We start from the raw sequence: 12,599 nt of genomic DNA, 5'->3' as shown, positions 1-12,599 counted from the left end.
TCAATTGGCCCTGTGCAAATGACATGATAATGAGGCCACGGAGTTTTTATGATTTTCTGTTACTGCTCCAGAAAATATGCTCCAGAAACCGTTCAAACCCCCTAAAAGGAATGTTAGTACAAAATGGGGTGTTTCAAACTCATTGCTGAAAGATTAATGTTCAAAAAGATCCCTGAGATACCAAGACTTCTATATAAATGTGTGACTGATTGAGGAAAACTGCCAGATGAAAAAGTATGGAGAAATTTGCTGATAGTCATATGCTTCTAACCCAAATGTCTGCATTCTCAGAGCTAGGCCTTCTCTTTTCCCTCCCCAGCAGAGGATATGTTGGAAAAAGTGCTAGTAATGGAAAAAAAAAAAAAAAGGGCTGTCAGAAGTAGAATTAAATAAAGAAACAGAAGAAAACAAACAAACACAATCACACACTGAAACAAAGAGTCAGCCCTAAGCAAGACCGTAACACTGTGACATTTGCTTTGGGGGTCTATAGCCTCTTGCCTCCCATTATCAAACATGACACTCAGGGTCTAACATCAATCCCAGGGAGTTGCAGTGAGTCATTTAACCCTCTTTGTCCTGTCATCCCCTCTCTCTCTCTGTCTCATAAATATTAGGTATGTATTCCAGGTTTTTTTGTCTTCTTCATGTAGTTTTTTAATTAAAAAAAAGACATGTTTCTTCAACATCATGAGCAGACTATTACATTTAGCAATGAACAGCATGGGTGCCAAAAGAAAATCTACCTTAAAACCCGTTGTTGGAATGCTTTACACTTTCTACAGAACAGAAACTAAGATAACCTGTTATACAATTAGTCACAAATAAGGCCCTTGAGTTTTTGCCCATACACATGAGTGTTGTCTAAAACGTGTCTTCTTTGTAGCAGCTGGGCCCTGCCACCACTGTGCTTGACAGAGTTCACAACTGCTGTAACCTGTGGCTTCCCTTTCACTTCTCTGGCTCCCTTCTCCAGCTGAGCTTTGTTTCCTGGCAGTAATTAAAACCTCCTACCACTGCCATAGCTACTGCTGCTGCTGGAACCACCATGGCCACTCTGGTTTCGTGGTTTGGCAAAGTATTGGCCCCCACCGCCACAGGGGCCAGGGCTTCTGCCTCCAAAATTTCCCCCCTGGATGGACCCCCAAATCTGAAGACTGGTTGTTGCAATTGTCAAAATTATAGCTTCTGCCACCTCCAGAGTTACTTCCGTCGTTACCAAGTCTGTTATAGCCATCCCCATTGCCACCATATCCACCACCACCTTGACTGCCACCAAAGCCATCTCCCCCAGTGAGGTTTCCTCCGCAACTTTAACCTCTTTGGCTGGATGAAGCACCAGCTATCTCTTGCTTAGCTAGAGCTCTCCTTACTTCACAATCGTGGCCAGTCCCAGTATGGCGTTCTTGAATGACCATCTTGTCCACAGAGTCATGGTCATCAGATGTCACAAAAGCAACGCCGTTCTTTTTGCCACCGCCTGGGTCAGTCATGATTTCAATCACTTCACTTTTCCCATACTGTCCACCGTAACTTCTTAGATGATGTTCTTCAGTGTCTTCTTCAATGCCATCCACAAAAATCTTTTTCACAGTTACGTGGGCACCGGCTCTTTGAGAATCTTCTCTTGAGACAGCCATCATTGGTTCCACAGCTCTTCACCAGACATTCAACTGACTGAGCTACCCAGACGTCCCAGACTTTTTATTTTAAAGTCAGATTTGTTGAGGTAGCATCTTCTGGGGGTTTTGTTTGTTTGTTTGTTTTCTAAGTAGGCCCTACACCCAGTGTGGAGCCCAGTGTGGAGCTGGAGCTCACCACTCTGAAATAAAGCCCTGAGCTGAGATCAAGAGTTGGATGCTTAACTGACTAAGCCACCCAGGTACCCTGAGGTACCTCAAGATATCATTTTCATACATACATTTCATACAGCATTATTCACCATTTTTAATAGGCAGTTCTATGAGTTTTGAGAAATGCATACAGATGTGTGGCCACCAATACAATCAAAATGTAGAACTGTATCATGACCTTTCCCCCCAAATCCCCCTGTGTCCCTCCCTCCATCTCTACCCCCTGGCAACCACTAATCTGTCTTTTGTCCTTACAGTTTATCTTTTCTAGAATGTCGTATAAATGGAATCATGCAGTATGTGGTCTTTTGAGTATGACTTCTTTCACTCAGCAAATACATTTGAGATTCAACCATGTGGCTGAGTGTTTCAGTAGTTCCTTCCTTTTCATTCCTGAGCAGTACTTAATTATACAACAATCTGTATATCCATTAAGAGGTTAAAGGACATTTGGGTTGTTTCCAGTTTCTAACAATTATGAATAAGCCACTATCAACATCCACATACAGGGTTTTGTGTGAATCTAAGTTTTCATTTTTTGGGGGTTCAAACTCAGGAAGTGGATTTCTTGCTCGATGCTAAGTGTATGTTAAACTTCAGTTTTTTTTTGTTTTTCAAAAAAGGCCAAACCACTCTCCAGAGTATTTGTATGATTTTGCCTTCCCACCAGCAGTGTATGATACGTTTAGGTGCTCCATATTGTCACCAGAACTTGGCATTGCCGGTTGTTGTGTTTTCTTTCAAGTCATTTCACTAGGTGACTGACACCGATTTTTGAAGCTGAGCAAACATGTTCATAGAATTCATTGCTATCTTCAGAAAAGACTTAAAATCAATCGTAAACATCTACTATTACATGAGAGCCACTTGGCTGCATACTAATTAGGCAGTTTATACTAACGATCCTGACTGGAGTTACTTTTACCCGAGCTGTCCAATTTTGCTTAGTTGTCTATATCTCAAGCAGCATTCATGCCAATTTCCTTAGCACACTTGTTAAACACAAGAGTCCTGTGTCTTCCCTGCAGCGGTCCTACAGGGTATGTCTAAAGGGTAAGGATCCTCACTTCATTCCGGCGTCTCTGAAACACTCAACAGCCTACCTCTAATCACCTTGTTCAGGTGTGTTTTCGGTACCCAGAAAATGAAACATCCCTCCAGCGTCTACTTTCAAAAACATATCTATCAAAAACACTCTAAGCTGGAGGAAAGGAGAAAAAATGTTTTGTTGCAGTAAACAAATTGTCACACTCGGGGGATTGATGGATAATTCAATCACTTTCCTGCTCTGCCCTCGATCTGCACAGAGCCATACATTGCTGTTCTCCAGAAGTAACTATTGCTGATTTCTCTGACGTGGGCAGAAAACACACATAGTCAGAACCCGGTCTGCTCAGATTTGTCACACAAATTCCTCCCTGGCCTGTTGCTTCTCTGTGGATCTCCCTGCTAATTCTTTATTCATTTGCATCTGTCTGCCCCATCTGCTGGTTCTAATGGTGTGCTGTAAGCAATTAGACCCTCATGCATGTACCACCTCCCATGCATTCCTTCTGTTCTTCCTCTCCCCCTCCCCCAGCCATTTCGATTTTTCTGCCTCAGCCCCAGAGGAATTCAGCAGACAACCCCAGCTGCATCTTTCCATTTTTCTGAAGTTTATTATTTATTTTAAATAGATAATACATGCACAAAAGATGAATCCAAAAGATACAAAAGGGCACAGAGGTAGAAGTCTCTTCCCTTCCTTTACCACTCCTCTGCTTCCATTGCTTTAGAGGCAACTATGGTCACCAGTGTCTGGTGCCCTTCCAGAAAGAGATAATCTATACATAGACAAACATATAATCTAGACACTTTTATTCTTTGTAGAAATAGCAACACACTGTAACACCTTTTTGCACCTTGCTTTTTTCATGTACATGTGTGTGTGTGTGTGTGTGTGTGTGTGTGTGTGTGTGTGTGTTGTGGAGCATTTCATCTCTCTATACTTGTATATACTACTGAGTGTACATTAGTAGATATGCCTCTTTCCTTTAAAGAGTTGGTTGGTATGTAATATTGCATATGTACTATGATTCATCTTACCAAAATCCTTTTTAAAGTATGTAAAATAACGACTTAGCCCAACCAAGATAGACATTTATATCATGAAAAAAAAAAAAAAAATGAGCAGAGTTCAATGTCTCAGGGCTGGTATTGGTAGCTACAGTCTCAAAGACTTAAGATCTTTCTCTTTGTGTTCGAAGGTAGCTGCTGAAGCTCCAGCCTTCACGTCTGCATTCCCAGCCGGAGAAAAGATCTATGTGTTCCCCCCTCAAGAAAGACACTTCCCAGCTCACAGAATCCCTTCAGTTATATCCATTTTCCAAAACCTAGTCACAAAGCTACACCTGGCTGCAAGGGAGGATGGGAAATGTAGTCACAATCTAGGGATGGTGTTGAAAACTTGGGGATCTATTAAGAAACAAGGAGGGAAGAGTGAGTATTGGGGTACAACGATATCCATTCTGTCCCAGGATTGTCAGCTCTTTCGCTCTTTCACTGCTAAACCAGAGATCTCTGTGAACATTCAGTTTCATGCTCTGTGAGATGGGTCACAGGTTGTATGCATTTTTATTTTTGTGAGTATTCCCAATTGCCATCCCTGACAAAGCAACAATTAATCCCTGCACTGACATATGAGTGTGACTATTTCCCCACACCCTCAATAGTCCTGAGTGTGCTTATATATTTTTTTATTTTTATTTTTTGTCTTTTACCATCATAATAGCTAAAGTACAGTATTTAAATTAATTTAAATTAAATTAAATTAAATTAAATTAATGAGCCTCAGTGGCTCATTCAGTTAAGTATCCAAGTCTTGATTTTGGCTCAGGTCATGATCTCATGGTTCATGGGATAGAGCCCCACTTTGAGCTCTGCTCTGACAGCACGAACCTGCTTGAGATTCCCTCTCTCTCCCTCTCTCTCTACCCCTCCCCAGCTCTTTCTCTGTCACTCTTTCTCTCGAAATAGATAAATAAACTTAAAAAATAAATAAAATAAAATAAAATAAAATACACCTTCTCAAGGTGCCTTAATTGGATTTAATAGGAATTTCTCTTATTTTTAGTGCCAGTCAGTAGTTTTTCAAATGTCTAGAAACTATTTGTATTTCCTTATCTCCGAACTATTTCCATGATTTGCCCAGTAGATTGTATTATTTCCTTATTACTCTATAGAAATTCTTTATAAATCGGGGAAATCAGCATTTTCAGCAATATTATTTAAACATTTTCCCCCAACAGTTTTGGCTTGATTTGTTGTGCTTTTGTTCCCATGCAGATTTTTAAAATTCTTTTCTTTTTCTTTTAAAGAGAAGTAAGCCTCTGTTTCCTTGTTCCACAGGCAACGCTTGGCTGAGTTGGTTGCTGTCAAAAAGACAAGTCCCACATTCTCATGAGACTCCTCTGACTTCCCCTTTGCTTCAACCGTAGCAGGTCCAGCAGTGGCCACAAATTCAGATGCATCAGCCAGCAGGGCCTTGACTGAGAGGCATAGTCAGTTTCCACAGGCTAGAACCCACCTGTGCCCACCGACGACTGAATGGGGTATTGATGGGGGCTCCGGGGTGGCTCAGTCGGTTAAGTGTCCAACTTTGGCTCAGGTCACAATCTTGTGGTTTGTGAGTTCGAGCCCTGCGTCGGGCTCTGTACTGACAGCTGGGAGCCTGGAGTCTGCCTTGGATTCTGTGTCTCCCTCTCTCTCTGCCCCTCCCCCACTTGTGTTCTGTGTCTCTCTTTCAAAAAATGAGTAAACATTAAAAATAATTTTTTTAATTAAAAAAAGAATGGGGTAGTGATGCAACATCTCTAGGCATGGGCTGGCGAAATGGGGCATGCCCTCCTGGAAGCGAGAATGCAGTGTCCTCTGTGATGTCAAGCACTTCCACGTTTGTAGACAATGGATGTTCAGCCAGAGGGATGGTGGGAGGGGGGGGGTGGAGGGGGGGGGGTGAGATATTCAAAGTGTTCGGTGCCTCGAGCCCCCCCCCTTGTCTCCATTAGCCGTAGGTCACTCAGGATTTCAATGGTGATTTTTCTTTTTTTCTTTTTTTAAAATTTTGTTAATGTTTATTTACTTTTGAGAGAGACAGACAGACAGACAGAGAAAAATAGGGGAGGGGCAGAGAGAGAGGGAGACACAGAATCCGAAGCAGGCTCCAGGCTCTGAGCTGTCAGCACAGAGCCCGACGCGGGGCTCGAACCCACGGACCGTGAGATCATAACCTGAGCCGAAGTCGGACATTCAACCGACTGAGCCACCCAGGAGCCCCCAATGGTGATTGTTCTAATGTAGTTGCATGTATCCCTTTTAACAAATTGCTTCTGGGTATTGTGACTTTCTCAGAAGATATTCCCTGTACCAAAATTACAAAATAAATTCTTCCATAGTTTTCTTTTTCAGAGTAATAATAATCACAAAGGGGCTCCAACTTGATTTATTTTAACAAGACTTCTGGTTATCCTGGCCCCACTGACCCATCCATCTTCCCCCACTGATTTGGTAGCTTGGCTGCCTTTAAAGGGAAGCACCAAGCAGTTCTCCTTCACTTAAAATCAGTACATCTTAATTCCACTTTCTATTTGATATATCCTGCACTGCCATCAATATTATTCATTACCTTTCGGGGTTACAGATTGCAGTCGGATCCAATTTGCCAACGAGGAGGGCTAAGCACTGAGAGACGCAAACATTCAGACTGCTCTGCTCACAGGCTAGCTAGCAAACCATGTAATTCTAACCCGCAGAGACTTTTGGGAGGAGCTCAGGCTTTGGAGGCTGTTAAGGGCTCACTTGTGTCCTCTCCAAACTCATATGTTAAGGTCCTAACTGCCAGTACCTCAGAAAGTGACTGTAGTTAGAGACAGGGCCTTAAAAGAGGTAATTCTGTTAGGGTGGATCAGTCAGTTGAGTGTCTGACTTGGGGTCAGGTCGTGATCTCAGGGTTCATCGGTTCATTGGTTTGAGCCCCACTTTGGGCTTTGGGCTTTGCACTGACAGCACAGAGCCTACTTCGGGTTCTCTGTCTCCCTCATGCTCTGTACCTCCCCTGCTTGCTCTCTTTCTCTCAAAAATAAACAGACATTAAAAAAAATTAAAAAGAGGTAATTACATTAAAATGAGGTCATTAGGGTGGGCTCTAATCCAATGACTGGTGTCCTTATAAGACAAGGAAGTAGGAGGTAGATAGAGGGAAGATCTGGAGACACAGGGAGAAGACAGCCATCTACAAGCCAATGGGAGACACCTCTGTAGAAACCAACCCTGACAGCATTTTGATCTCAGACTTTTAGCCTTTAGAACTGTGAGAAAACAAATTTCTGTTGTTCCAGCCATTCAGTCTGGGGTACCTTGTTATGACAGTCCCAGCAAGCACATACAGGGGTGCACAGAGCAGGCTGAATCAACTTGGGGTCTTCGGTGCAAGTCTTAGAAGTTTAGCCAGATCCGTCAGGTCATGTTCCCCAGACTCTGGTGGAAATCTACAAATAGTGGTGGCTCAGTTGGTTAAGTGTCCAACCTCAGCTCCGGTCATGATCTCACTGTTGTGTTGGAGCCCCACTTTGGGCTCTGTGCTGACAGAGCCTGGAGCCTGCTTCAAATTCTGTGTTTCCCTCTCTCTGCCCTTCCACCACCTGCATTCTGTCTGTCTGTCTCTCTCTCAAAAATAAACATTTTTTTAAAAAATTAAAAAAAAGAAAAGAAAAAGAAATCTGCCGACAGCAGCAGTACTGGGTGGGGTTCACAGAAGCTACAAGGTGTAGAAGGAGTAAAGGAAGCAGGAAGAAGAAATTGAACCATGATGTAATTTCAACAGAGGCCTCAAGTTGATCCTAAGGGGAGCTCTGGACCCAGGATGGCTTTTGGGCTTGTCCAGAATGAGGCAAGGACACTGGGCCTTTGTACCCCAGCAGACTGTCTCCTGGAAGAGGGTCTAAACTTGGGCAAGGAAGCTCTGGGTGGCTGAGGGATAGGAGGGCCTCAGCTGCAAGCCATCAGTGTCCAGCACCGTGACAGCAGGGGAAGAAGCCCCCCAGGCCTAGTGGGGGCACACTCCCACACCCACCACACCTACCTACACAGAAGGGGATTTGTTAGGAGGATACGGAGGAAGCTCACAGCACGGATGGACAGCCTGAAGGAGCAACCCTCAGAAAGGACATGGCTCAGAGTAGCCATGAGGTTTGGGAACTCAGAAACAAATGGGACGGTCTCTCTAGGCAACAACCATGGGGATGAATCAGCCCCCACCGTCATTATGCATCTTTTCCCTTCAGCGTTCAGAGTCATCGGAGAGAGTCTACTTAACCTGACTTGGATCACCTGCTTGCTCTTTGGACAGAGAAGAGCATGGCCTTTTGACATTTGCTAGAAGGCTGCATGACCTGGGAGAAAACTGGTTCCCCAAAAAAGGCCAACTGTGATGTCATCACCAGAAGAAAACATGTCCATTGGGCCCGGGCCATTGGAGTTGGAACCTCAGTTTGGGGTGTTTGGGGGCAAATAGCTTGAACTCATAAAATTTGAAAGTGCTTCCTCTGTAAAAAAGAAATATTACCTCCCTCATAAGATTTTTCAGGCTTCAGTTGTATCTATAGCTATACCTATATCTATATCTCTGTACCTGTTTGTATGTATGTGCATACATAAAAGAATTATGCATACATACATGTGTATACACACTGACATAATACATGTATGATGCCTATATAATATAGTCACCATTTATTTGAGTGTCTATAGCTCCTAGGTCCTCATCAACTATTTCCTATCATGTATCTGTGCATCTATTTGCTTTCCCACCTCTTCTTTGAGAGCAAGAGAAGCATTCAATATCCTAGTCCCCAAATTCTAGACCTGGAAACCCCCTTAGAGATGCTGCCTCTTTTTTTTTTTAAGTTTATTTATTTATTTTGAGAGAGAAAGAGGGAGAGAGAGAATCCCAAGCAGGCTCCACGCTGTCAGCACAGAGCCCAACTTGGGGCTCGATCCCACAGACCATGAGATCATGACCTGAGCCAAAATTAAGAGTTGGACACAACTGACTGAGCCGCCCAGGTGCCCTTAGATACTGCCTCTTTGTACAGAAGGAACTGTGGCATTGCAAAGTTTTACCACTTCACATTCCTCATGTTGGGTGTGGGGGTGTGCTTGACTTTTAATTTAAAAAATAAGTCAAAGAGTCAGGAGGGGAACGAGAAAAGCAAAAGGAGAATTTTTCTGATAGGTCATCTACTCACAGAGATACACACAAGCCTTCTCAGGGGGTTTCTCAACCCCAGGTGATGCAGGGAAGGGGCAGGAGGAGAGCAGGATAGCCAGGTATCAGGCACCAGTGACATTCCAGAGTGGAGAACACAGTTCCCCATTTCTTTCACTGCTGATTATAGAGAACAGCATTTATTGTGGACCATGTGGGACCAGGCGGACTGGAATGGAGGAGAGAGTGTGAGACAGAGGGCAAGGGGGGTGGGGGTTGGCATTTTCTCTCCTACAGCTATTTTCAAGAGGAGATCTAATTCCAGCAACAACGTTTCGACTTCACTCCCACCAAAAGGGATGGCTTCTGTGGAATGCCTCTCAGCTTGCAAATGTTGCCTTTCCGAGGTCACGCAAATAGCTAATACATCCATTTCCCTGAGATAAATGCCATCATGGAGGTCTTCTTGTCACTGTCAGGGGTTATGAGCGGTGTTGATGGAGTGGGGTAATGACATCGCAGGGTGATTGAAAGGGTTTGGGATGTGATTTCCTATTTGGTTCAGACAAAATAAAACCATTATCTGTGCTTCATCTTTTTTAAAGACATTGTTTCCCGAGCTCTTTGGCGCTTGAAGTCTGTTGCAGCACGGAGGAACAATATCAGCCTGTCACAATTATAGATCAGTTCATCACCACAGTCAGCCTCCAATCTCCTTGAACTCTTTTCAGGGGAAATGACTTTCCGGGGCCTACCTTATCCCCGGGTATTTTGCCTTTTGAAAAAGACGGTGCGGTGGTCATACATTCTCTGCGGAGAGCCCTCGGGCAGCACGGGGCCAGGCACACTGGGGAGTCTGCAGGTAGCCATCTAGGAGAGATGGAGACCCCTCAGCCCTTCAGTCACTCTTGGTGAGCAAGAATGAGACACTCAGACACATGGACGTGATGGGGGCAAGCGGTTGCTTATGCAGGTTAAGGATACACTTGATGTTGAAGGACATAGGGTTCCCTGGTACATTTCTTATCTGTCTCTGAAACATGCCCAGCTCAGTGGGCTCATGTGGCCAGGCCGCAGCAAGACTATCAGAAGGGCTATCAGTACTCTTGCCCGCACACTTTTACCTCTGGCCAACCTAGGAAGCCATGCCATTGATGTCCTGGCCCCTGACACTGCTTTATCCAACACCAGCCCGTCACCAGACCTTCTGTCGAAGTTCCAGGTATCAGATGGCAATCTCTACACTGCAAAGAGTTTTTCCATCCTGAGGGCCCTCCAAGCAGCAGGCTTCAACCCAGCCCTGTACACATCCACACAAGGAGTAGAAGGTCCTGTGGCCTGTTACTTCCCCCAGAATCAAAATATACCCAATTCATCTCCATAGGTGGGTGCAGCACATGTATCCAGCTGTCAACCAATCTGTTAGGGTGTTTTGAGGGGGCGTCTGGGTGGCTCAGTCAGTTAAGTATCCGACTCTTGATTTCAGCTCAGGTCATGATCTCACGGTTCATGAGTTCAAGCCCCTCGTCAGGCTCTGCACTGACAGCACAGAGCCTGCTTGGGATTCTCTCTCTCCCTCTCTCTCTGCCCCCGTGCATGCATGCTCTCTCTCTCTCTCTCTCTCACTCTCAAAATAAATAAATAAACATTTAAAAACAATTTTAAGATTTTATTTTTAAATAATAGCTACACCCAACATGGGGCTCAAACTCACGACCCCAAGATCAATTGTCACATGTTCCACTACCGAGCCAGCCAGGCATCCCTACCATTTTAAACATTTTAAAACCTACATTTCTGTGGTATTAAGTACATTCACTTTATTGTGCAGCCGTCCCCACCATCCATCTCCAGAACTTTTTCATCTTCCCAAACTGAAATTCTATGTCCATGGACTATAACTCCCTATTCCTCCCTTCCCCCAGCCCTTGGTAACAACCATTCTACTTTTTGTATCTGTGAACTTGACAACTCTAAGAACCTCATAGAAGTGGAATCATACAGTATTTGTCCTTTGTGACCAGATTATTTCAATGTGGGTGTATAAATATCTATTCAAATTCCAGCCTTTAATTCTTTTGGTATTTTGGTATGTACCCCAAAGTGGGATTGCTGGGTCAAATGGTATTCCAGATTTAATTTTTTTAAGAACTTCAATACTGTTTTCCACAAAGGTTACACCATTTACGTTGTACAATTTTACAATGCACAAGGGTTCCAACTTCTCTACATCCTTGCCAACATTTGTTCGTTCCTGGTTTTTTTGACAATTGTCACCCTAATAGTTGTCCTATTGATGTTTTTAAATGTAGTGATCACAGTTCGTTTAGAAAGTTGCTTCAGGATAAAGGGAAGAGAAGGCAAATGGAAAGAAAACCAATGAGAAGAGGTCAATGAGTATGGAACCAAGAAACTAGTGAGTTAAAGAGGGAGGTGTGTGTGTGTGTGTGTGTGTGTGCGCGTGTGTGCGTGTGTTGGGTGCTGTGTATATATGTTTTACAAGATACCAGCCACCTCCATCGATCTTGTTGCTGGTGACTGGACTTCTTTTAGATCTACGAAGATGGACACTCCAATCTCTCATATGTTTAAAATTTTTCATATATATTCTCAACTTACAACAAACTTAGACCATTGTCATCATTTTAATCTATTAGCTCCCCAAATATATTCATTAGTAATAATATCAATAAAAAATAGACAAATAGATGGCCACCTGGGAGGAAATACTTGTACTATCTGAAAGGGATTAGGATCAGTGTTTAAAACATACAAATAACTCCTGTAAATTAATAGGGAAAATGAAGAAACCAAAGAGAAAAGTGGGTAGAGAATATAGATAAGCAGTTTGCAGATAGAAAATGAAAAAATGAAAAGAAGTACATGAAAAATCCTCAGTCTCACTAAAAATCAGAGAAGTTACAATCAAAACAACGAACCCACCTTGCACTCCTTAGGATAGCAACTTAAAAAGATTAAAAAAAAAAAAAAAGCACAAGTGTTTGTGAGCAGACCAAGAACTTCCCACTCATACTGCCATTGGAAATGTCAACTCAGCCATTCTGAAAAATAAACTGATGTTGTTTCACTGTGTTAAACATGTTGAAGCCAAAGGAGGCAAAATCCCTTACTTGAATACCTTGGGCAGGCATGTAAGAAAATGTGAATGAAGACCTTCATCATAGCATTGTCTGTGGTACTGGGGGTGGGGAATGGCAGTTTGGGGTCCACCACAATGGGGCAAGATCAACAACAGGAGCAGAGTGCAATGAAGCAGTCAGAAGCAACAGATTGAAGGTACGTTCAACGCCAACCTGGAACGAAACGTCGAGACAAAAAAATCAGGAAACAGACGTCATAGCACCTTTAATACCATTTACGTACACTAAAAGCTCAGACACAAAACAGTGAGAATTTTTAAAGAATACATGCGTGCTGGGAATGCCTATCAGCACACTAGGATGGGTGATTAGGAGGGGGAAGGGGAATGGATATGAGAATTA

At 43.4% G+C, this 12,599-nt stretch overlaps 1 pseudogene; it reads right to left on the bottom strand.

Moving 5' to 3' along the window:
* Positions 1-981: 981 nt before the first annotated feature.
* On the bottom strand, positions 982-9,966 carry LOC131486341 (heterogeneous nuclear ribonucleoprotein A1-like; annotated as a pseudogene).
* Positions 9,967-12,599: the final 2,633 nt, after the last annotated feature.

This window comes from Neofelis nebulosa, chromosome 9, assembly GCF_028018385.1.
Source record: "Neofelis nebulosa isolate mNeoNeb1 chromosome 9, mNeoNeb1.pri, whole genome shotgun sequence".
NCBI classification, from domain to species: Eukaryota; Metazoa; Chordata; class Mammalia; order Carnivora; family Felidae; genus Neofelis; species Neofelis nebulosa.
The sequence above is the reverse complement of the archived record's forward strand: the minus strand, read 5'-3'. Positions and strand labels throughout refer to the sequence as shown.